Source organism: Bos grunniens, chromosome X, assembly GCF_055505025.1.
Source record: "Bos grunniens cultivar Pamir isolate PY7600 chromosome X, Bosgru_T2T1.0, whole genome shotgun sequence".
Lineage (NCBI taxonomy): Eukaryota > Metazoa > Chordata > Mammalia > Artiodactyla > Bovidae > Bos > Bos grunniens.
In genome coordinates this window covers 135253775-135276628 of record NC_141194.1, presented here as the reverse complement: position 1 = coordinate 135276628, position 22854 = coordinate 135253775, and the positions used below count along the sequence as shown (strand labels likewise).

Genomic DNA, 22854 nt, shown 5'->3' with positions numbered 1-22854 from the left:
CCCCTATAAGGAAAAGGACATCTTTTTTGGGTGTTAGTTCTAAAAGGTCTTGTAGGTTTTCATAGAACCATTCAACTTCAGCTTCTTCAGCATTACTGGTTGGGGCATAGACTTGGATTACTGTGATATTGAATGGTTTGCCTTGGAAACAAACAGAGATCATTCTGTTATTTTTGAGATTGCATCCAAGTGCTGCATTTCGGACTCTTTTGTTGACCATGATGGCTACTCCATTTCTTCTGAGGGATTCCTGCCTGCAGTAGTAGATATAATGGTCATCTGAGTTAAATTCACCCATTCCAGTCCATTTTAGTTCACTGATTCCTAAAATGTCAACATTCACTCTTGCCATCTCTTGTTTGACCACTTCCAATTTGCCTTGATTCATGGACCTGACATTCCAGGTTCCTATGCAATATTGCTCTTTACAGCATTGGACCTTGCTTCTATCACCAGTCACATCCACAACTGGGTATTGTTTTTGCTTTGGCTCCATCCCTTCATTCTTTCTGGAGTTATTTCTCCACTGATCTCCAGTAGCATATTGGGCACCTACTGACCTGGGGAGTTCCTCTTTCAGTATCCTATCATTTTGCCTTTTCATACTGTTCATGGGGTTCTCAAGGCAAGAATACTGAAGTGGTTTGCCATTCCCTTCTCCAGTGGACCACATTCTGTCAGATCTCTCCACCATGACCTGCCCATCTTGGGTTGCCCCACGGGCATGGCTTAGTTTCATTGAGTTAGACAAGGCTATGGTCCTAGTGTCGGAGAAGGCAATGGCACCCCACTCCAGTACTCTTGCCTGGAAAATCCCATGGATGGAGGAGCCTGGTCGGCTGCAGTCCATGGGGTCACAAAGAGTCGGACACGACTGAGCGACTTTACTTTCAGTTTTCACTTTCATGCATTGGAGAACTAAATGGCAACCCACTCCAGTGTTCTTGCCTGGAGAATCCCAGGGACCTGGGAGCCTGGTGGGCTGCCGTCTATGGGGTAGCACAGAGTCACACAACTGAAGCGACATAGCAGCAGCATGGTCCTAGTGTGATTAGATTGACTAGTTTTCTGTGAATATGGTTTCAGTGTGTCTGCCCTCTGATGCCCTCTTGCAACACCTACCATCTTACTTGGGTTTCTCTTACCTTGGGCGTGGGGTATCTCTTCACGGCTGCTCCAGCAAAGCGCAGCCATTGCTCCTTACCTTGGATGAGGGTATCTCCTCACCGCCACCCTTCCTGACCTTCAACCTCTAGGCCCTCCTGCGCCCCTGCAGCCATGGCTCCTTGGACGTGAGGTTGGTCCTGCCAGCCACTGCCTCTGGCCTAGCAATTGTACTCCTAGACATTTATCTCTGAAAACTTATGTTCAAACAAAAACTTGTACATGAATGCTTATAGCAGGTTTGTTTGTGATAACTCCAAACTGAAAATAACCCAAATTGTTCTTCAATCGATGAATGGTTAAACAAACAGTGGTATACCTTGGAATACTTACTTGGAAATAAAAACAAATGGAATATTGATACAAGCAACAATGTAAATGAATCTCCAGAGAAGTATACTTAGTGAAAAACAGCTGATACTAAAACCTTATCTATTAAACAATTTGATTTATGCAACATTCTTGAAATGACAAAATTATAGACATGGTGAACTGATCAATGATTACGCTAGGTCAGGGACAGGGCAGAGGGTAGGGATGAGTGTGGGTGTGACTAAAAAAGAGGAAAATGAATGATCCCTGTGATGGAAATCTTCTGTATCTTGACTATACTAATGTCTATATCTTGGTTGTGATTTTGTACTACTTTCGGCAGATATTACCGTTAGAGGAAATGTGTAAATGCTACATGCAGGATCTCTCTTTACTATTTGTTACAACTGCAAGTGACTCTATAATCATCTCAAGTTAAAAGCTAATTTATAGCTGAGTAATTCCATTGTGTATATGTACCACAACTTCCTTATCCATTCATCTGTGGATGGACATCTAGTTTGCTTCCATGTGCTACCTATTGTAAATGGTGTTGCAATGAACATTAGGGTATATCTTTCTTTTTCAATTATGGTTTCCTCAGAAAGAAAGACAAATACTGTATATTAACGCATATATTTGGAATCTAGAAAGCTAGGTACTGACCATCCTACGTGCAGTGCAGCCAAGGAGACACAAAGAACAGAATTTTGGACAAGTGGGAGAAGGAGAGGTGGGATGATTTGAGAGAATAGCATTGAAATGTGTACATTACCATATGCAAAACAGATAGACAGTGGGAGTTTAATATATAATGCAGGGAACCCAAAGCTGATGATCTATGACAACCTGAAGGGATGGGGTGGGGAGCAAAGTGGGAGGAGCCTTCAGGAGAGAGGGTACATGTGTATGCCTATGACCGATTCATGTTGACTTATGGCAGAGGCCATCACAATATTGCAATTATCCTACAATTAAAATAAATACATTGTTTAAAAGTTAATTTAAACATGAATGCATGTAACACGATGAGTACAATTAGGGACAATCAGTAAGTGCTAAATAAAAGATTTGATGCAGTTTTGTTTTGTTGTGGCTATTTTTGCCTTGTCCTTGATGTTTTCCTTTTGGTCCATGGCGTGGGCCAGGGCTCCAAGGTAGTTACAAAGCTGTCTGGTGACTGCCAGGAGAGGCTTAAGACAGAAGCCCTGACTTCAGGGGGATGCAGAGGGGCCCTTCTAAGGTTTCTGGGCTCCTAGGCTGGTTGAGGGTGAACCTTTGGAAGAATTACTGGCTCAACTCTCCCTCCACCCCACCCTCAGTCTGCAGGGGTTGGGGTATGGGCTATGCGTGGTTGTAATCTACTTGATGAGTTTCAGTTGCTCCTCCAGGAAGCCACTCTCTAGGAAGTCACAGGCATGGAGGTCTGTGCGAGCAGAACCCAGGGCAGGCAGGTCCAAAAAGGCCTGGCTCAGGTTCTTCTCCAGGCCTGTGGCAGTTTCCTTATTGTCTAGAGTTTTATCCCATTCATCTTGGGACAGCTTCTGCACTCCTGAAAGAGGGTAGGGACACTGCGACAGTTTTGAATCTTTAAGAGATGCTGAGCGCCCTTAAGCTTCTCCACCGTGAATTCACAGAAGTGACCCACCCCCTCCAGAGCCACAACCTCTTGATTGAAATAGAAGCCCAGAGAGAGGTAAGTGTTAGATCCAGGTTCAAGATGAGCCCATGGTTGATGGTGGCCTTCGTCTAAGTGGAATAATTCTGACGAATCTGGGTGCCCATGGTGGGTCAGCCATAACCAGTTAAGCAACAACAACAAAAAATAAAATGGCATTGGCTGGCCCAGGAGGCTGAGGAGGGCAGAGAAGATAGTCTCGGAGGATGTGATTGGAAAAGAGGCTGAAGGGTGGTCCGAGGCTGGAAGAAGGGGTGTCTACAAGTCTGGTACAAACAATGTTGAACCAAGAGATAGATCCATGGACCACTGGGTGTGCTATGAATAGTTTTAAATTGGAAGATAGTCACTACTTGTGAACAGATGAAAATTATAATGGCTAAGTATTGTCCTATGGATATTGACAGGTGAAATTATTTTACCGGTAATGAGAAAGAAGGCCTGAAATAAGAAAGGGTTACTCTGGTGAAAGAGGGAAAGGAAGGAAGGGAGGAAAATCTTTTGGGTAAAAGGATAGTAGAAAAAAAGGTAAATCAAGAGAGAATGAGACAAAATGGAGAGAGAGAGAAGAGGGAAGGAAGTAAAGGATGGAGAGAGAAAAGTGCAAGTAAACAAGAGGAAATCTTCCATACAGGTCAAGTAAAGGTTTAGCTTCTTGGTGGACATCAGTGACATTGTTATAAGGGGCAACACCCGTTCTCCTCCAATACTGGTAGAGAGATTCATTAGAAATTTACTCCTTTGAATTAATGACCTATGAAGACTAGGTCAAATGCCTTTCTGAGAGGTAACATGTTGCTCATCTCAGTTATTAGAACTCTTGCGTAAAGTCATTTATTAGTCACTTAAAGGATCTAGATAAAAGAGGGCAAATAACCCATTAGAAAGGAGTGAGTGATTAAAAATTCACAACATGTGATCTTAAATTGAGAGCATCTGGCAACAGTGGTCCCTGCTTATGTTAAAAATGTTTGGGGATGAGGATGATGTGAGAGGCAGTGCCTACAGAAAGGTAGGTGAACAGTGAGGAACCTTCTGAAAATAAAATGCAATGTTTGTTTGAACCATGTGGAATTGCCATTTTAGTTGGTTAAGTAATGTTCCATATGGTTCCACCTAATATGTGTGAAAGCACTTGAGAAACTCTAGTAAAATGTTTATATGAATATGTTACTTTGAGGCAGGGGACAATCGCATTGGGGAAAAAAGGACAAGATATAGAGTCTGGAGACCTTCCTTATTAGTTCTAGCTTTGCCACTTCCTTGTGTGACCTTGAGTGCATCACTTCACCTGAGAAGTCTTCTGTCTTGGTCTGTGTGCGGGTTGGAAAGGAACTGCCAGACATGAGGCAGAATTAGAGGAGATGCTATTAGAACAGTGCACTGGCTCAAAGGAGAGCTGACCCCTTTTATGGGTTAGTAGTCAATGTTTACAGCCTCAAGACAAAGAAAAAATCCTGCTGGAAGGGTGGCATTAGGTGATTGGTTAGGGTGCTCTAGGTGGGTATTTTTACCTAATATGGGGGCCGGTTTAGGTCAGTGGGGCTCATGGCAATGGTTGCAATGGATCTAAGTCAGTTCCAGGGATGGCCTTGGTACAAGGCTTTACACCCGTGACCTTGGACTAGGGCTCCACATTCTCTTTTGTGAAATGAGAATGCTAACATTTCCCAATCTCTGTCCAACTTCAGAGCTTCTAGGTGAGGACAAAATGAGTTAGCTTATTTAAAAGTGCATTGCAAACCACACTGTTCCATCCAAATGCAAATGAATCAGGGTAAATGCTGTGTTCATATATCTGTCCAAATGCAAATGAATCAGGGTAAATGCTGTGTTCATATATATTAAAACAAGTTGTGTTAATTTTAGATGTAGATTTTTTTGTGTCTGCTTTTTTAACTTTTAACATATTTTCCTTTAGTGACATTTGAGATAATTAAATTATCTTAAACCATAGATGGAAAATTTTTGTTGTTGGATTCTAAGTTGCAGGTTTTTGAGGGGTATAGGGGGATTAAATGAAGAATGACCCCTGTCATATGAGAAAGGTGGGTTCAAGGTACAAAAATAATGCGAAGATCCCACAGCTTTCCTTACTCCCAACAAAACATCTTTGTTTTCTATTCTTTTTAAAGCCTGAAGAGTCAATCTGTTTTCTATGAAGTAAAAACACTTATATACTGTCAGACTCCTTGTCAAGCTGTATCATCATCTCTAATGACATGGAGGTGTTATTTAGTTTGTCCTTCATTTATCTGGCAGGCAACCAAATTGCATCCATGTTTTTCCACTCTTGATCATTGTCAAGAAGATTTTTTTCCTTTATACTTGTCAAAGTTAAAAGGGCTTGAAAAGTATTTAAGTGGGTAAGTGAAACATTTAATATTCTTGTAGGTTATTCTTCATTGATAAGAGCCTGTTGTGAATTTTTTCTTGTCACCCAGTTTGGAAGAAACCATCAGCAATCTAGCTTTAGCATGTCTCTATTACCATTTTAGACTGGGGAGGAAGGTTGTCATGGCCAGTACTACTGTCCCCATTTAGCTGATAGAGATATTGATATCCAGTAAGACTCTGCCTGTACACAAAGAAGATAAAACAACAAAAGTCAACAGTAGACAATCACCAGACTGCATCATGAAAAACACCAATTGGTACAGAGTGCTAAAGCAGGTTTCATAACCAATAATACACTTAAGCAAACATGCCTGTAGCAATGTCTATTAATCACACACACACATATAAAATAGTCCCATCCAATTATAGTGACTGATTTTGACTTACTACAGTGTATTTTGATGGCCATATATGACAATAACATTAGTAAAGTGTACAAATGATTTGTTTATATTGTGACATAAATACTATCTTTAAAAAACTAGAACTAAGGCTTTAGGATAATTTATAACCTTCCAGTAAGTAGATATATGCCTAAACCAATCTGTACCCTGACATTTCACTTGTTCAATTATATTGTGAGATACTGCCATATGGTGTGGATTGTCTCATTTTATAGGATCCATGTAACCTATCAATGGTATGTGCTATGCTTAGTGGCTCAGTCGTGTCCAACTATTTGGGACCCCATGGACTCTAGTCCACTAGATTCCACTGTCCATGGAGATTCTCCACGCAAGAATACTGGAGTGGGTTGCCATGCCCTCCTCCAGGGGAATCTTCCCAGACCAGGGATTGAACCCAGGTCTCTCACATTGCAGGCAGATTCTTTACCATCTGAGCCACCAGGGAAGCCCTATCAATGGTATATATCCATTCATATTTCACATAGTAGATTTCATATGGTACCATGAGATATATGACACCATATCTAATCCTTTTGATTTGATAGACAAGTTGTTAGAAAAAAAAAAAATCTCTTCTGGCTTGCCTAAATAACAAAATGCCTTTTATTTCCTGCTTGGAACCATCGATTTTCTATTCCTTCCAATCAGAGCCCACGTGTCTCATTTGTTGGTCACCTCATTTCACACTCTTCCATACTGTAGATTCATTTCCACTAAGCACCAATGAAACATTTCCTTACTTCAAAGTTTGGTTTGAAGTTTATTTGTCTATGATGTATTCCTTACTGTACCAAAATGAATTTGGTTACGCCTTTATTGTACCTTTCCTTAGAACATTTGTTCATTACCAAGGCATTATTTTCATGTGTTCCTGAATGATAAGTATCTGGGAAACAGGATAAACTGGCATTCAATCAGTACTTAGGACTTTATTGATCACCTGCAATATACAATCCACTTGAGAGTTCTAAAGACTAAAAAAAGAATAAGGGATGCCAGCACTCTGCAAGGCAGAATTAAATAATTAACAGATATACTGCAAAATGCTATGAGCAGAAAGGAAGAAACAAGTTTATTCAGTTTACTACTGTAGCTTGTTTCCACTTTCTTAATAGGATACTTTGCACAGAAGTATTTAATTTTGATGAAGTCCATTTTGTTTTTAAATTTTGTTGCTTGTGCTCTTGGTATCATATTTAGGAACCCTTTGCCAAAACCCAAAACATGAAAATCTGCAATTGTTTTCTTCTAAGACTTGTATAGTTTCAATTATTAAATGAATGTCTTTAATCCTTTTTGAGTACATCTTTGTATATGGTGTGATATAGGTACACTTTGATTTTTTCATGTGGATATCCAGTTGTTCCAGCACTGCTTATTGAAAAGATTATTACCCTTGAATGATCTTGGCATCCTTGTTGAAAATCAGCTGAACATACTTGGGCTTTCAGTTCTGTTTCATGGAATAATATGCCTATCCTTATGCTACTACTACATGGTGTCATTGCTGTAGCTTTGTGGTCCATACTGAAATCAGGAAGTGTGAATCCTCCAATTTTTTTCATCTTTTTCAATATTGTCTCAGCTATTTGGAGTTCCTTGCAATTCCACATAAATTTAAAGATTGGCACTTCCATATCTGCACAAAAAGCCATTGGGCTTTTGATAAATGGAATATTTTGGAAATACATTGAATATTTTGGAAGTACATTGAATCTGTAGATTACTTTGAGTAATCCTGACAGTTTATAATATTGTCTTTGTGTTTATGAACATAGGATATCCTTCCACTTCTTTATATCTTTTTAGTGTACTTGAACAATATTTTGGACTTTTCACTGTAAAATTCTTGTATATTGATTCCTAAAGATTTTATTCTTTTTGAGCCTATAGTAAAGTGAATTGTTTTGTTTATTTTATTTTTTGATTCTGCATTGGCATTGTATAGAAAAAATCAATTTGTGTATATTCATTTTGTATCCTGCAATTTTACTGATTTTTTAGCTGTAAGCCTTTATTTATTTATTTTTTTGGTGTGTGTGTGTGAATTCTTTAGCATTTTTTTATATAAGGTTGTTTTGTCTGTGAACAGATTTAGTTTTACTTCTTCTTTTCTGTTTTAGCTACTTTCATTTCTCCCTCTTGTCAACTTTTCTAGCTAGAACTTCTTGGTATTATGTTGAATACCAGGGTGAAAGTGAATTTCTAGTCTTGTTTCTGAGCTTAGGGGAATAGCTTTCAGTTTTTCCACTAGTGAGTATAATATTAGCTGTGGGTTTGTCATGAATAACTTTATCATGTTGAGAAAGGCCCCTTTTATTCCTAGGTTTTGAGGGTTTTTATCATGAACGAGTGTTGAAATTTCTCAGATGCTTTTCCTTCCTCAATTGAGATTGTGTTTGGTTTTTTTCCCCACCTCCATTTTACTAATGTGTTTGATTTTCGGATGTTGAAATACCCCTGCATTTCTGGGATAAATCCCACTTAGTCATGATATGTAGTCCTTTTAATACTGCTGGACTCTGGTAGTGTTCAATAGAGAGTTTGCATCTATAATATTTTCATGAGGGATATTGGTCTGTATTTTTCTTGTTTTGTCCTTGTCTGGCTTTGATATCAGGGTAATGCTGGCTTCATGGAATAGAGAGAATTACTTCCTTTTCTATTTTGGAAGAAGTTTTCAGAAGGATTTTGTTAATCTTCTTTAAATACCAGTGAAGCCATCTGGTCTTGGGCTTTTCATTTGTGGTAGGTTTTTGATTCAATCTCTATAGTTTTAGATGTGTTTCAGATTATCTATTTTTTGAGTCAGTTTTGGTAATTTGTGTGTTTCTATAAATTTGTCCATTTCATCTTGGTTAATATAATTTGTTGCTTTTCAGTTTATAGTATTTTCCTATAATCCTTTTATTTATATAACACCAGTAGTGATATCCCCATTTTAATTTCAGATTTTAATTATCTGTGTCTCCTCTCTTTTTCTTAGTCACTCTAGGTAAAGAATTATCAATTTTGTTGATCTTTTCAAAGAACAAACTTTTGGTTTCATTAGTTTTTTTAAAAAAATTCTATCCATTCTGTAGTTTTTATTTTCTTCCCTCTGATAGTTTTGGATTTAGTTTGCTCTTTTTATAGTTCCTTAAGGTATAAGTTTTGGTGATTGGTTTTTGAGATCTTTCATCTTTCTTAAAGTAGTTTTTATAGTATATTTTTCCATATAAGCACAGCCTTTGCTGCATCTAACAAGTTTTGGTATGTCATGTTTTGTTTTCACTGGTCTCTAAATATTTTCTAATTTCCCTTGTGATTTCTTTGATCTAGTGTTTGCTTGAGAGTGTGATATATAATTTTCATATATTTGTTAATTTTCCGGATTTCCTCTGATATTTTATTTCTAGTTTCATTCAATAAAATTCACTGTTGTCAGAGAAGGTAAATTGTATAACTTTAATTTTTTAAAATATATTGAGATTTTTTTTATGGGTTAACACAAGGTCTATCATGGAGAATGTTCCATGTAAAGTTGAGAAGAGTTGCTTATGATTTTTCTGTGGAGTGATTCTGTCTCTGTCTAGGAAAAGACATTAAATTGACTGTTGCAACTATGCTTAAGGAGCTAAAGCAAGCCTTGGACAAAGAACTAAAGGAAAACAGAAGAATGCTTCCTCAACAACAACAAAAGAATAATAATAAATATAAAAATTATAAAATAGAAGCAGATATAATTTCTGACACTGAAAAATACTGAAAGCAGTGAAAAATCTAATCGTATATGGTTATTCAAGTCCTCTATTTCTTCACCTATTGTCCATTTGGTTGATCTATCAATTATAAATGGGTTATTGAACTCTCTGATTACATGAAGCTGTTGTTTTCTTTCTCACTATAGTTCTGTCAAATTTTGCTTCATATGCTTTTGAGCACTGTTTGTTAGGTTTGCATACGTTTACAGTTGTTGCATATTCTTGATACACTGACCTTTTTATCAGTATAAAACATCCTTTGTCTCTGGTAACACTTTTTGACTAAAATCCTGTTTTGTATAATATTAGTATAGCCATCTCTGCCCTCCTGACTACAATTTTTATGGAATATAGTTTTCTGTTTTTCACTTTCAACTTATTTACAACATTGGATATGAAGTGAATATCTCGTACATAGCATATGGTTGGTTCATGGTATTTTATCCTTTCTGCCAATCTCTTTTAGTCAATATTTATTCATTTATATTTAAAGTAGATACCAATAAAGAAGGACTTCTGCCATTTTGTATTTGTTTTCTATACATTTAATAACTTTCATTTTCTATTTCTTGTGTAGCTGAATTTTCTTGTGGTTATTTGATTTTTTTTCAGCCTAACATTTTGATGCATTTTCAGTTTCTATTCTGTAAAAATTGTACATACAGATTTTTTTTTAAAATTTTACACATACTCTTAATTGTGGTGCATGGGCTTCTCATTGCAATGTCTTCTCTTGTGGAACACAAGCTTAGTTGCCTCATGGCACGTGGAATCTTCCCAGACCAGAGATTGAACCTGTGTGTCCTGCACTGGCAGGCAGATTCTTATCCACTGCACCACCAGGGAAGTCCCATATGTAGTTACTTTTACTCTTGTTTTCTTCACATGGCTTTGAATTACTACCTAATGTCTTTTCATTTCAGCCTGAAGGACTTCTTGAAGGAAGCTTACCTAGATACAAATTCTCTCAGCTTTTGTTTATCTGGAAATACCTTGATTTCTCTTTCATAACTCAAAGTCAGTTTTGACATGAATATAATTATTTGATGCAGTTTTTTCCCCCAGTATTTTAAACATATCATCATGGTGCTTTCTGGCATCCAAAGTCTGGTGAGAAATTGACTGTTAATCTTATTGGGGATCCCTTGTACTTGAGAAGTTGCTTTGGTCTTTCAACTTTAAAGATGCTCTTTTTATCATTTGATTATAATATGTCTCAGTGTAGATCTCTTTACATTTATTCTGCTTGGAGTATGTTGAACTTCTTGGATGTATAAATTTATATCTTTATGAAATCTAGAAAGTATTTGGCCATTGAGTTTTCACATGTTCTTTCTATTCCTTTTTCTCTCTCCTCTCTTTCCAGGACTCCCATTAAGCATATGTTGATATGCTTGATAGTATCCCATAGGTCTCTTGGATGTTGTTTATTTTTCTTCATTTTTTCTTTCTGCTGCTCAGACTGATTAATTTCAGTGGACCTACCTTCAAATTCATTGATTCTTTCTTCTGCCTACTCGTATCTATTGTTGAAACCATTTAATGATTTATTTTTATTACAGTTATTGTACTTTTCAGTGTCAGAAATTATATCTTCTATTTTATAATTTCTATATTTATTGTTATTCTTTTTTTGTTGTTCTTGAGGAAGCATTCTTCTATTTTCCTTTAGTTCTTTGTCCAAGGTTTGCTTGAGCCCCTTAAGCATAGTTGTAGCAGTCAATTTAATGTCTTTTCCTAGTAGCAGCAACACCTCTGCTTTGACAGGGTTAGTTTCTGTTAATTTCTTCTTTTACCCTGTGAATGGATCATATTTTTTTTTCTTTGTGTGCCTTGTAAGTTTTTGTTGAAACTGACTTTTAAATATTATAATGCGGTCACTCTGAAAATCAGGTCCTTAAACTTTTCACTGTTATTTTCCTTGCTTGCTGTGGGTTGTAGTTGTTTGTTTAGTGATTTTTTCAAAACTGTTTTTTTTCTGGCTGTTATTCTTTTTTTATGGTTTCTGTGGACACTCTAACTTGTGGTCAGCTTGTGGTGTGACAGAAATACTCTTAAATATATGTAGCCAAAAGCATAAATAAAACAGTAAAAAGATAAAAAAAATACACTACCAGTCTTTGCACAGATTGACTCTATGTTGGGGAGGTGTTTTAAAGCTTATTTGGGTCCTTTGCAGCACTGCCTTAACCTTGACTTCCTGCTGGCACTGAACCTAAAAATCTGCTGCGGTGAAAGCTTAGGTCTTTTCCCATCATGAATCTATCTCTGGACATGTGCTTGGCTTCCTAGAGTCCTCATTATATGCAGGTTCTTTGAGAAGCAACTGACCCAAGTTTAATCTTTGCCAGTGGAAGCAGCAGCTTGTTTACCTTTCAGTGTTTTTGAGGAAAGTTCTATGCTTAGCCACTTTTGTGTCCTGAGAGAGTTCCAAGTAAAGAGAAACAAAAGCAAAATCCTATTCCAGTCTTCAGGGAAACTCCTTAAGGTCAAAACAGAGAAACAAAATTTCTTGGGAACAAGGCCTACTCTGCTCTTACCAAAGTCAGGTGACCACACTTGAAATATGGGCCCTCATCTCCAAAATCACCCTCATGCTGGAGAGGAATGTAGGACAAGACTAAGTTCAAATGTTACAAAGCCCTCTTCCCATGTTTTAAGTCATTGCTTTCTTGATTGGGCATTCATTTGATTGCTGTAAACCATTGATTGTTTCTCAGAATTCTGAAAGTTTCACTGTGTAACAGAATCAGTTTTTAACTCACATTCTTTGGTGTTTCTGTGGTAGAACAAGCTGTTAGAATTCCATATTCTTGCCATTTTTCCTAATGTTAAGCTCATGGAATTTGTCTTTTTTTTAAATGTTCAAAAAATTAGATTTCTAGAAAAGTTGCAGAACTAGTACAAAGTCTTCTCATATCCTTTCCACCCAGTTTCTCTTAATGTTAACATCATACATTATCAAGATACTTTTGTCAATACTAAGAAACTGGTGTTGATATATTACCATTAACTAAGTGATACACACTTTGGGATTTCATCACTTTTCCTACCCTCATTTCCTTTGAAAGACATTTTTAGAGCAGCTTTGTATTTGTAACAAAAAATGAGAGGAAGTTACAGAGATTTGCCATATATCCCCTGCCCCTACACATCTATAGACTCCCCCATTACCAGCATCACTCACCAGAAATAATGTCTCTTTCTAAAAATCTAGAATTCTATCCAGGAGACCAAATTACATTTAGTCATCATCTCTCCTTAGGCTCCTAATTATTTTGACAATTTATCAGATTTTTTCTTATTTTTGATAACCTTGACAGTTGTGAGGAATTCTGGTCAGGTATTTTGTATAATGTTCTCAGTTAGATATTTTTTTCCTAAGACTGAGGTTATAGATTTGGGGAAGAATATAACAGAAGTGAATTGGCCTTCTTGTCATACCATAGAAGAGGGTATGTGATGTCCCCGTGGCTTCAGTGGTGGTATTAACCTTTATCTCTTGTTTACAGTGGTATTTGCCAGGCTTCTCTATTCTATAGAGGTAAGTCAGGAAATCGACACTCTGAAGGAGGCAGTTAATCTCTACTCCTTGGAGGGAGATGTATCTACAGATATTATTTGGAATTCTTCTTTGAGGAAGATTTGTCTCCATTTAGTTATTCACTCATTTATTTATGGATTTATGCATACATATTTCATATTTTGAGTTATAACCAATAGTTTGCTATTTTATTTGCTGCTCAATTTGTTAAAGTTTCTTCCATTGAGAACTTTTATAGGTTGTCTCCCATACTCCTTTAACATGCCCCCATCATTTTGTGTTTTGAACACTTCCATACTTTTTGGTACTAAATGTTTCTGAAGGTTTCTGAAGAGGAGAGTTCATGTATTGACTTGTATCTTAGAACTTGTTGGCAGTTTAAAGGATAACTTGAAGCATTATATATTAAGATATACCTGGCAGGAGGATAATCTGGACAATGAAGAATCATGAAATATGTTACACACATGATTGAAAAAAAGTTATTGGCTATGAGTGATGTTACATAGATTCTAGTCTGGAATTTGTCATTAATATACATTGTGACTCCTGTGAAGTTGCTTCTTTTCACTGGATGTCAGCTTTCTCACTGATACGATGCAGCAGCCTGCTGAAACTCTCTTCTCAAACATTTCTACCAACAAGCCAATAACCAATAAGGAAAATATCTATGGTTTCTGTGTAGGCTGGGGTGTATGGCAGAAGCCCTTTTCAAATATGACATTTCATTGAAATTTCTTGTTTTATTTGACAAATTCATGTAAAATTTTCATACCAGTTCACTTTGTACCTATATTTTAATATAAAAGCATTTTATGCAGAATTTTTTAAATAGATGTTGCAGAACAATATGACCATTTCTCTCATGGCTTCCTTTATGCCCTGGCACATATCCTGGGGACTGAGTCCTCTAATTTGAAAATAAGGTAACTCTCAGTTTTGGAATTCTATGATTTTAGGAATTTATTCCAAATATTTGAAGTTCTATCCTGCAAATGAGACCAGGCTTGTTCTGTGTTTGTCCAAAGAGAAAATCTAAGTAATACTAGGGAAAGAAATTGCAGCCATTAATTATTGACTTGATATAAAAAAGTACATTCATTCAACAAAATTTTATTAAGTATGTACCATTTTCTAGGCACTGTTAAGTGCTGAGAATCCAGCATTACATGTCCAGTTTAGGATGAGAGACAGACATTCTCCAAAAAAATGTCAAAGACATGAACCATCTCATGAGATGGTAAGCTCTTCAGCTTTGGAATTATCCATCAGGCTGAATTAACATCTTACAGTGATGCTGTAATAAAAATTCTGAACTTCTGAGAATTATTCTTCATACTATAATGCTACTTAATTTTATATATGTGTGTATACCTCCATGTTCATCTGAACAATCCAATCAGAACCTAAATTTTGTGAAAACAGAGATACTTTCTTCAGGTCTCTCCACAGAGTATAGGCAAATGATCCTTGCTGACTGTCATATGGTCATAAAAGTTTCAAACCATAAGCCTCTTTAGGAAATAACCATCAACCTAATATCAGACTCGATTTTTTTAATATTGCAAGTATATTAGGATACTTTTTATTTTTGTGTTTATCTCTTTAATATGGAAGGAATCATAACACCATAATTCCTCATCAAATACTCTGTTCACCAAAGGACAAGTTTTATTTGAAGATTCAATCATGTACACTCAATGTCCAAGTTTCTAACATAACTTTATTGCTTAGCAACCACATAGAAAATGCTAGAGAGATGTTAAAATTATTAAACAACAGTTACTTATAACACTTTCCTATATGAAGGGTTTTTGCTGGAGCAAGATCATAATGAGGTTTACAAAGAAAATATTGGGAAACAAAGGTGATTTTAGAGAGGAAGATGGAAAATATAGCAACATGTTAAAAAAAAAAAAAAAAAAAAAACAACCTAGTTTGAGTCTTTTAAATTCTCTACAATTTACCTTGCACGATTTTCTAGAACTTGAACAAAGATCCATCAGTTGTGATATTCCAGTTAACTCAAGGGCCCTCCAGTGGGCAATTTAAGAATTTTCAAACCAACTTTGAAAGGAATTTTCAAGGAATCTATGGGTGGGAAGGGGAAAAAAAAAAAAAAAACAAACAAAGCCCCAAATAAAGCATTATGAAAGTCATACTGGAATTACCTTGAGCAGAAAATAATTCTATACTCTGAGTACAACCTTACACGAGACCTTTTAATTTTGAGGGAAAACGTGTCTTTGGAAGTTTGCCACACTCTAAACATCCTCTTTTCAGGATAATGGTTCTCGACCTGTGCTTACTTCAGGTCCATAGGAGAATGTGTGTAGAAGGGAAAATAAAAGCTGAGCCTGTATATTTCCTTATGGTCATAATTATGTGTTATTTATGGAAGGAAGAACACATTTTGTACTGGGAGATTTGATTTCAGCATACATAGTCAATTTGCCCATCTGAATAGTCTGTATATGTTGAGTGAAGAAGACAGTAAAGGAGAATCAAATGATGAGGAAAACAGGAGTGCACAAGCAGATTTTTCATCTGGTCAGGGAATGATGATGATACACTAAAGCCAAGACTACATGTGATCATTTTTCCTTCTTAAATTATTTGGCTGAAAAAAAATTTTTTTAAGTATAAAATAGAAATGTCTTCTATTTCAGATCAAATTATAATTCTGTAGTGGTCTACAACTATTATAAATTATCAAGTCATTTCAGGCAAATAATGTTTTTTCAAAGTAGACAAGCTAGTTGTATGACTTTATGTAGACAAAAAGATATGGGGCTCCAAAATCACTGCAGATGGTGACTGCAGCCATGAAATTAAAAGACACTTACTCCTTGGAAGGAAAGTTATGACCGACCTAGATAGCATATTCAAAAGCAGAGACATTACTTTGCCAACAAAGTTCTATATAGTCAAGGCTATGGTTTTTCCAGTGGTCATGTATGGATGTGAGAGTTGGACTGTAAAGGAAGCTGAGCGCTGAAGAATTGATGCTTTTGAACTGTGGTGTTGGAGAAGACTCTTGAGAGTCCCTTGGACTGCAAGGCACTGCAAGGAGATCCATAGTCCATTCTAAAGGAGATCAGTCCTGGGTGTTCTTTGGAAGGAATGATGCTGAGGCTGAAACTCCAGTACTTTGGCCACCTCATGCAAAGAGTTGACTCATTGGAAAAGACTCTGATGCTGGGAGGGATTGGGGGCAGGAGGATAAGGGGACAACAGAGGATGAGATGGCTGGATGGCATCACTGACTCGATGGACGTGAGTTTGAGTGAAATCCAGGAATTGGTGATGGACAGGAAGGCCTGGTGTGCTGCAATTCATGGGGTCACAAAAAGTTGGACACGACTGAGTGACTGAACTCAACTGAGTGCATGTATTTGCCTTTTGGCTGGTGGTCTTGGCTTTAGATTTATGACGTGGCTATCTCTGCCTATACTTGTATGCTTCTTGTAATTGGTTAGTTACCTGCTATGTATTAGTCTTTATCTGCACTATGTTAAACTTTGATGCCATAAGTATATAAGCTGCAATTTATAATCCTGAAATAATTAGTTTAGCTGAAATATTTTATACATTTTACACATTGTACATTTTGCAGCCAAAGCACACGATATTTGTGAAATATGTGAAATTTCCCTCATCCTTCTTTACTAAACGTGTCATATGTCACAGTAAATTATTTCATTACTGGGCATCTTTTTTTAACATACTTCTTTTTTAAACCTCAAATCACCCTTGCTAACTAATGAAGGAAGAAAAGAACCTCACTGAAGAAATATTTACAGTAATAACAGAATGAGTTTTTAACCATCTTTCTGTAGTGTTAGATATTTCAAGCTCCTTATTTTCTTAATTATTTAAGAGCTTTGAGGCCACAAGACACTCAAACTTGAAGAAATCTTCTATTTGGAGTCAACTTGAGAAGTCACAAACTCAAAACACTAGGGTGCCAGGAACATGTATGTAAATGTAAATGAGTGAAATGGGCTCTGTGTAAGATCCATTAGAGAGTTGTGGAGAATGGTAAACTGAAACACACATGTCCTGTTTAATAGTGAAATCTCCTACTTAGCCTTAGTAAATTTTTGTCATGCAGGGATGAGGACCCAGTGTTCCAGATCTCTTTATCTTTCAAGAGAAACCTCTAGTTGGGATGTTAATGTTAATTCTTAATTTTAAAACACTGGTGAATAATACAAAAAGTTTAATAACATGTATGTCTAACAAACACATTTGTGACAAGATTTGGCCCATGAGGTCATCCTTCTCAAAGTGATCTCTAGACAAAATGGTTAGGTACACTAAGTTGATCTTTGGCAGCTCTTGTCCTTCCCTTGCATTTAAACAGTGCTATATTTAAAATGGGTAACCAACAAGGACCTACTGTATAGCACAGGGAACTCTGCTCAATTTTATGTAACAACCTAATTGGGAAAAGGGCTTTGAAAAAGAGTAGATATTTTGTTTTGAATCATTTTGTTTTATACCTGAAACTAACACAACACTGTTAATCACTATGTTGTTCAGTTGCTAAGTCGTATCCTACTCTTTGAGACTCCATTGACTGGAGCACACTAGGCTTCCCTGTCCTTCACTATCTCCTGGAACTTGCTCAGACTCAATGTCCATTGAGTCAGGGATGCCATCGAGCCATCTCATCCTCTGTTGCCCCCTTCTCCTTGTGCCCTCAATCTTTCCCAGCATCAGGATCTTTTCCAAAGATCAGCTGTTCGCATCAAGTGGCCAAAGTATTGGAGCTTCAGCATCCGTCCTTCCAGTGAATATTCAGAGTTGATTTCCTTCAGGATTGTCTGGTTTGATCTGCCTGCAGTTGAAGGGACTCTCAAGAGTCTTCTCCAACACCACAGTTTGAAAGGATCATTTCTTTGGCACGGAGCCTCTTTTATGGTCCAACTCTCACATCTGTACGTGACTACTGGAAAAACCATAGCTTTGACTATTATGGAACTTTGTTGGCCAAGTAATGTCTCTGCTTTTTAATACGCTGTCTAGATTTGTCATAGCTTTTCTTCCAAGGAACAAGTTTTTTTTTTTTTTTTAATTTCATGGCTGCAGTCATGTTCCAAAGTGATTTTGTAGCCCAAGAAAATAAAATCTGACACTGTTTCCATTTTTCCCATCTATTTGTCATAAAGTGATGGGACCCGATGCCATGATCTTAGTGTTTTGAATGTTGAGTTTTATGCCAGCTTTTTCACTCTCCTCTTTTACCTTCATCAAAGAGGCTTTTTAGTTCCTCTTAACTTTGTACCATTAGAGTGGTAATCAACTATAATGTAAAATATAAAGTTTTTTAAAAAAAGAAATGCAATAAATAACTCAATGTCTCATACAGATAGATTGGACTAGAAGAATGAGAACAGAAATGAGTTTCAGATGCCCTGGGTTTAAATCTTAGTTCTTCTAACTCACTTGTGACTTTAGGTCTTTTAAGGTTTTAGTATCCACTTCTATAAAATTAGACCATTTGATTACTTTCAAAGGATTCTCAACTTCTTCAGAATCAAAATGTTTCTGTACTATTTTCCTTTTATCAGACTATATATAACTGGAAAGTAATAGATTCCCCTGGCAAGTTCATTCCTGATAATGTTTACCTTTCCCAAATAGTATATTGCCTTAATATAATGAAAAAACACAATTCCTTTGGGGTTGCTGGTTGTTTTGGCAATGTTTAGCACAGTGACGGAGAAGGCAATGGCAACCCACTCCAGTAGTCTTGCCTGGAAAATATCATGGATGGAGGAGCCTGGTAGGCTGTGGTCCATGGGGTCGTGAAGAATTGGACATGACTGAGTGACTTCACTTTCCCTTTTCACTTTCATGCATTGGAGAAGGAAATGGCAACCCACTCCAGTGTTCTTGCCTGGAGAATCCCAAGGACGGGGGAGCCTGGTGGGCTGCCATCTCTGGGGTCGCACAGAGTCGGACACAACTGAAGCAACTTAGCAGCAGCAGCAGCACAGTGACAGTTTAGTCAGATGTTTCTTGTTCAGATATTCTTGTAAGCACTTATGCATTAAGATTTTGCAAATAAAGAAAACTTCCAGGTTTATAAGTAAAAAAGTCATATACTAGTAAAATGAGATTTTGACTAATTATTGTAGATTATGAGTTCTGGTGATTGGGTTCTTTAACTTGTAATTTTATTCCTTATTGACTGCACATACTAGGTTCTCAATAATTGTTTATTGAACTGATTTTCCATAGGGAATCTCTAAATTATGCCTTAAAAAATTTTGAAGTTTCTGTTCATTCATCACATAGTTATTACCCACCTACTCTGCACCAATTGTTATACACTCCAGCTATATCACAGATCGAGCACAGTGAATGCTGGTCTATTTATTTTTAATGATTATTTATTAATTTATATTTCAATTCAGTTCAGTTCAGTCGCTCAGTTGTGTCCTACTCTTTGAGACCCCATGAATCGGAGCACGTCAGGCCTCCCTGTCAATCACCAACTCCCAGAGTTCACTCAGACTAATGTCTATCGAGTCAGTGATGCCATCCAGCCATCTCATCCTCTGTAGTCCCCTTCTCTTCCTGCCCCCAATCCCTCCCAGCATCAGAGTCTTTTCCAATGAGTCAATTCTTCACATCAGGTGGCCAAAGTAATGGAGTTTCAGCTTTAGCATCATTCCTTCCAAAGAAATCCCAGGGCTGATCTCCTTCAGAATGGACTGGTTGGATCTCCTTGCAGTCCAAGGGACTCTCAAGAGTCTTCTCCAACACCACAGTTCAAAAGCATCAGTTCTTCAGTGCTCTCAGCTTTCTTCACGGTCCAGCTCTCACATCCATACATGACCACTGGAAAAACCATAGCCTTGACTAAATGGACCTTTGTTGGCTAAGTAATGTCCTTGCTTTTCTATATGCTATCTAGGTTGGTCATAACTATTCTTCCAATGAGTAAGTGTCTTTTAATTTCATGGCTGCAATCACCATCTGCAGAGATTTTGGAGCCCAGAAAAATAAAGTCTGACACTGTTTCCCCTGTTTCCCCATCTATTTCCCATGAAGTGATGGGACCGGATGCCATGATCTTTGTTTTCTGAATGTTGAGCTTTAAGCCAACTTTTTCACTCTCCTCTTTCACTTTCATCAAGAGGCTTTTGAGTTCCTCTTTACTTACTGCCATAAGGGTGGTGTCATCTGCATATCTGAGGTTATTGATATTTCTTCCAGCAATCTTGATTCCAGCTTCTGCTTCTTCCAGCCCAGCGTTTCTCATGATGTACTCTGCATATAAGTCAAATAAGCAGGGTGACAATATACAGCCTTGACATACTCCTTTTCCTATTTGGAACCAGTCTGTTGTTCCATGTCCAGTTCTAACTGCTGCTTCCTGACCTGCATATAGGTTTCTCAAGAGGCAGGTCAGGTGGTCTGGTATTGCCATCTCTTTCAGAATTTTCCACAGTTTATTGTGATCCACACAGTCAAAGGCTGTGGCATAGTCAATAATGCAGAAATAGATGTTTTTCTGGAACTCTCTTGCTTTTTCGATGATCCAACAGATGTTGGCAATTTGATCTCTGGTTCCTCTGCCTTTTCTAAAACCAGCTTGAACATCTGGAATTTCATGGTTCACGTATTGCTTAAGCCTGGCTTGGAGAATTTTGAGCATTACTTTACTAGCCTGTGAGATAAGTGCAATTTTGCAGTAGTTTGAACATTCTTTGCATTGTCTTTCTTTGAGATTGGAATGAAAACTGAACTTTTCCAGTCCTGTGGCCACTGCTGAGTTTTCCAAATTTCCTGGCCTATTGAATGCAGCACTTTCACAGCATCATCTTTCAGGATTTGAAATAGCTCAACCGGAATTCCATCACCTCCACTAGCTTTGTTCATAGTGATGCTTTCTAAGGCCCACTTGACTTCACATTCCCGGATGTCTGGCTCTAGGTGAGTGGTCATCCCATCGTGATTATCTTGGTCACGAAGATCTTTTTGTACAGTTGTTCTGTGTATTCTTGCCACCTCTTCTTAATGTCTTCTGCTTCTGTTAGGTCCCTACAATTTCTGTCCTTGATCAAGCCCATCTTTGCATGAAATGTTCCCTTGGTATCTCTAATTTTCTTGAAGAGATCTCTAGTCTTTCCCATTCTGTTGTTTTCCTCTATTTCTTTGCATTGATCGCTGAAGTAGGCTTTCTTATCTCTTCTTGCTATTCTTTGGAACTCTGCATTCAGATGCTTATATCTTTCCTTTTCTCCTTTGCTTTTCGCTTCTCTTCTTTTCACAGCTATTTGTAAGGCCTCCCCAGACAGCCATTTTGCTTTTTTGCATTTCTTTTCCATGGGGATGGTCTTGATCCCTGTCTCCTGTACAATGTTACGAACCTCCATCCATAGTTCATCAGGCACTCTATCTATCAGATCTAGTCCCTTAAATCTATTTCTCACTTCCACTGTATAATATTATATATATATATATATATATATATATATATATATATATATATAATATAAGGGATTTGATTTAGGTCATACCTGAATGGTCTAGTGGTTTTCCCTACTTTCTTCAATTTAAGTCTGAATTTGGCAATAAGGAGTTCATGATCTGAGCCACCGTCGGCTCCTGGTCTTGTTTTTGTTGACTGTATAGAGCTTCTCCATCTTTGGCTGCAAAGAATATAATCACTCTGATTTTGGTGTTGACCATCTGGTGATGTTCATGTGTAGAATCTTTTGTGTTTTTGGAAGAGGGTGTTTGCTATGACCAGTGTGTTTTCTTGGCAAAACTCTATTAGTCTTTGCCCTGCTTCATTCCGTATTCCAAGGCCAAATTTGCCTGTTACTCCAGGTGATTCTTGACTTCCTCCTTTTGCATTCCAGTCCCCTATAATGAAAAGGACATTTTTTGGGGTGTTAGTTCTAAAAGGTCTTGTAGGTCTTCATATTTAGCCTTCACTATAAAGTAGTATAGTTTCTTTTTACTGTATCATTAACAGTGTTAATCTTTACTTTCTTTTTTTTTTTTTTTTTTTGCATTCTGGAGCACATACCCTTTCCAGTGCAGATGATATCAACCTTTCTCCAGCTTCCCTTCCCCTCACTTCTAGACAGTGTAATAAATGTATACATAATCATATATAGTCCCCCATTTCTCTTGAGTCTTATGTCCCTTGGTAAGTGTACCAGGCACCATAATGAATATATTCTTAACACCTTTGTGAACTTAACAAAAGGACTAAAGTTCCATGAAAATCATGGTCCAGATTTTCAAGAAAGCTGAGATGAACTTTTTCACCTGTTTCCAAAAATTTTTGTCACAATAACTATAGCAAGTCCCAAGAGACTAGTGAGAAATTTTTTTAGTATTAGTTTTTTCTTTTTTGCTTTAGATCGTCTTCACCTCCAGCCCCTTCCCAAGATAGTGGTAAGAGTATGAAGCAGTTATAACAACTCCTTTCTCTGGGACTTGATAGAGCACAGACCTGTGACACATCTCATTTTCTGTCCCCTTTGTGGGATCATGCAACCACAGTGTGACATTTCTTTTGGTATTTCTAAAAAGCAATGGCACTTTATCAAGTGGCAACTCAAGTCACAAAAGTCTCTT

At 37.2% G+C, this 22854-nt stretch overlaps 1 long non-coding RNA gene across 8 annotated transcripts in view; it reads left to right on the top strand.

Moving 5' to 3' along the window:
- Nucleotides 1-2855: 2855 nt before the first annotated feature.
- The window catches only part of LOC147341458 (uncharacterized), a 189644-nt gene continuing 169645 nt past the window's right edge, over nt 2856-22854 (top strand). For 2 of the 8 annotated variants that reach the window (XR_015159445.1, XR_015159440.1), the window contains exon 1: nt 2860-3172. This is a non-coding gene — a long non-coding RNA (uncharacterized LOC147341458). Of the gene's footprint in view, nt 3173-3599; nt 4167-22854 lie in introns of those variants that run through there. The other 6 variants (XR_015159441.1, XR_015159443.1, XR_015159444.1 and 3 more) reach the window with 6 other exon arrangements.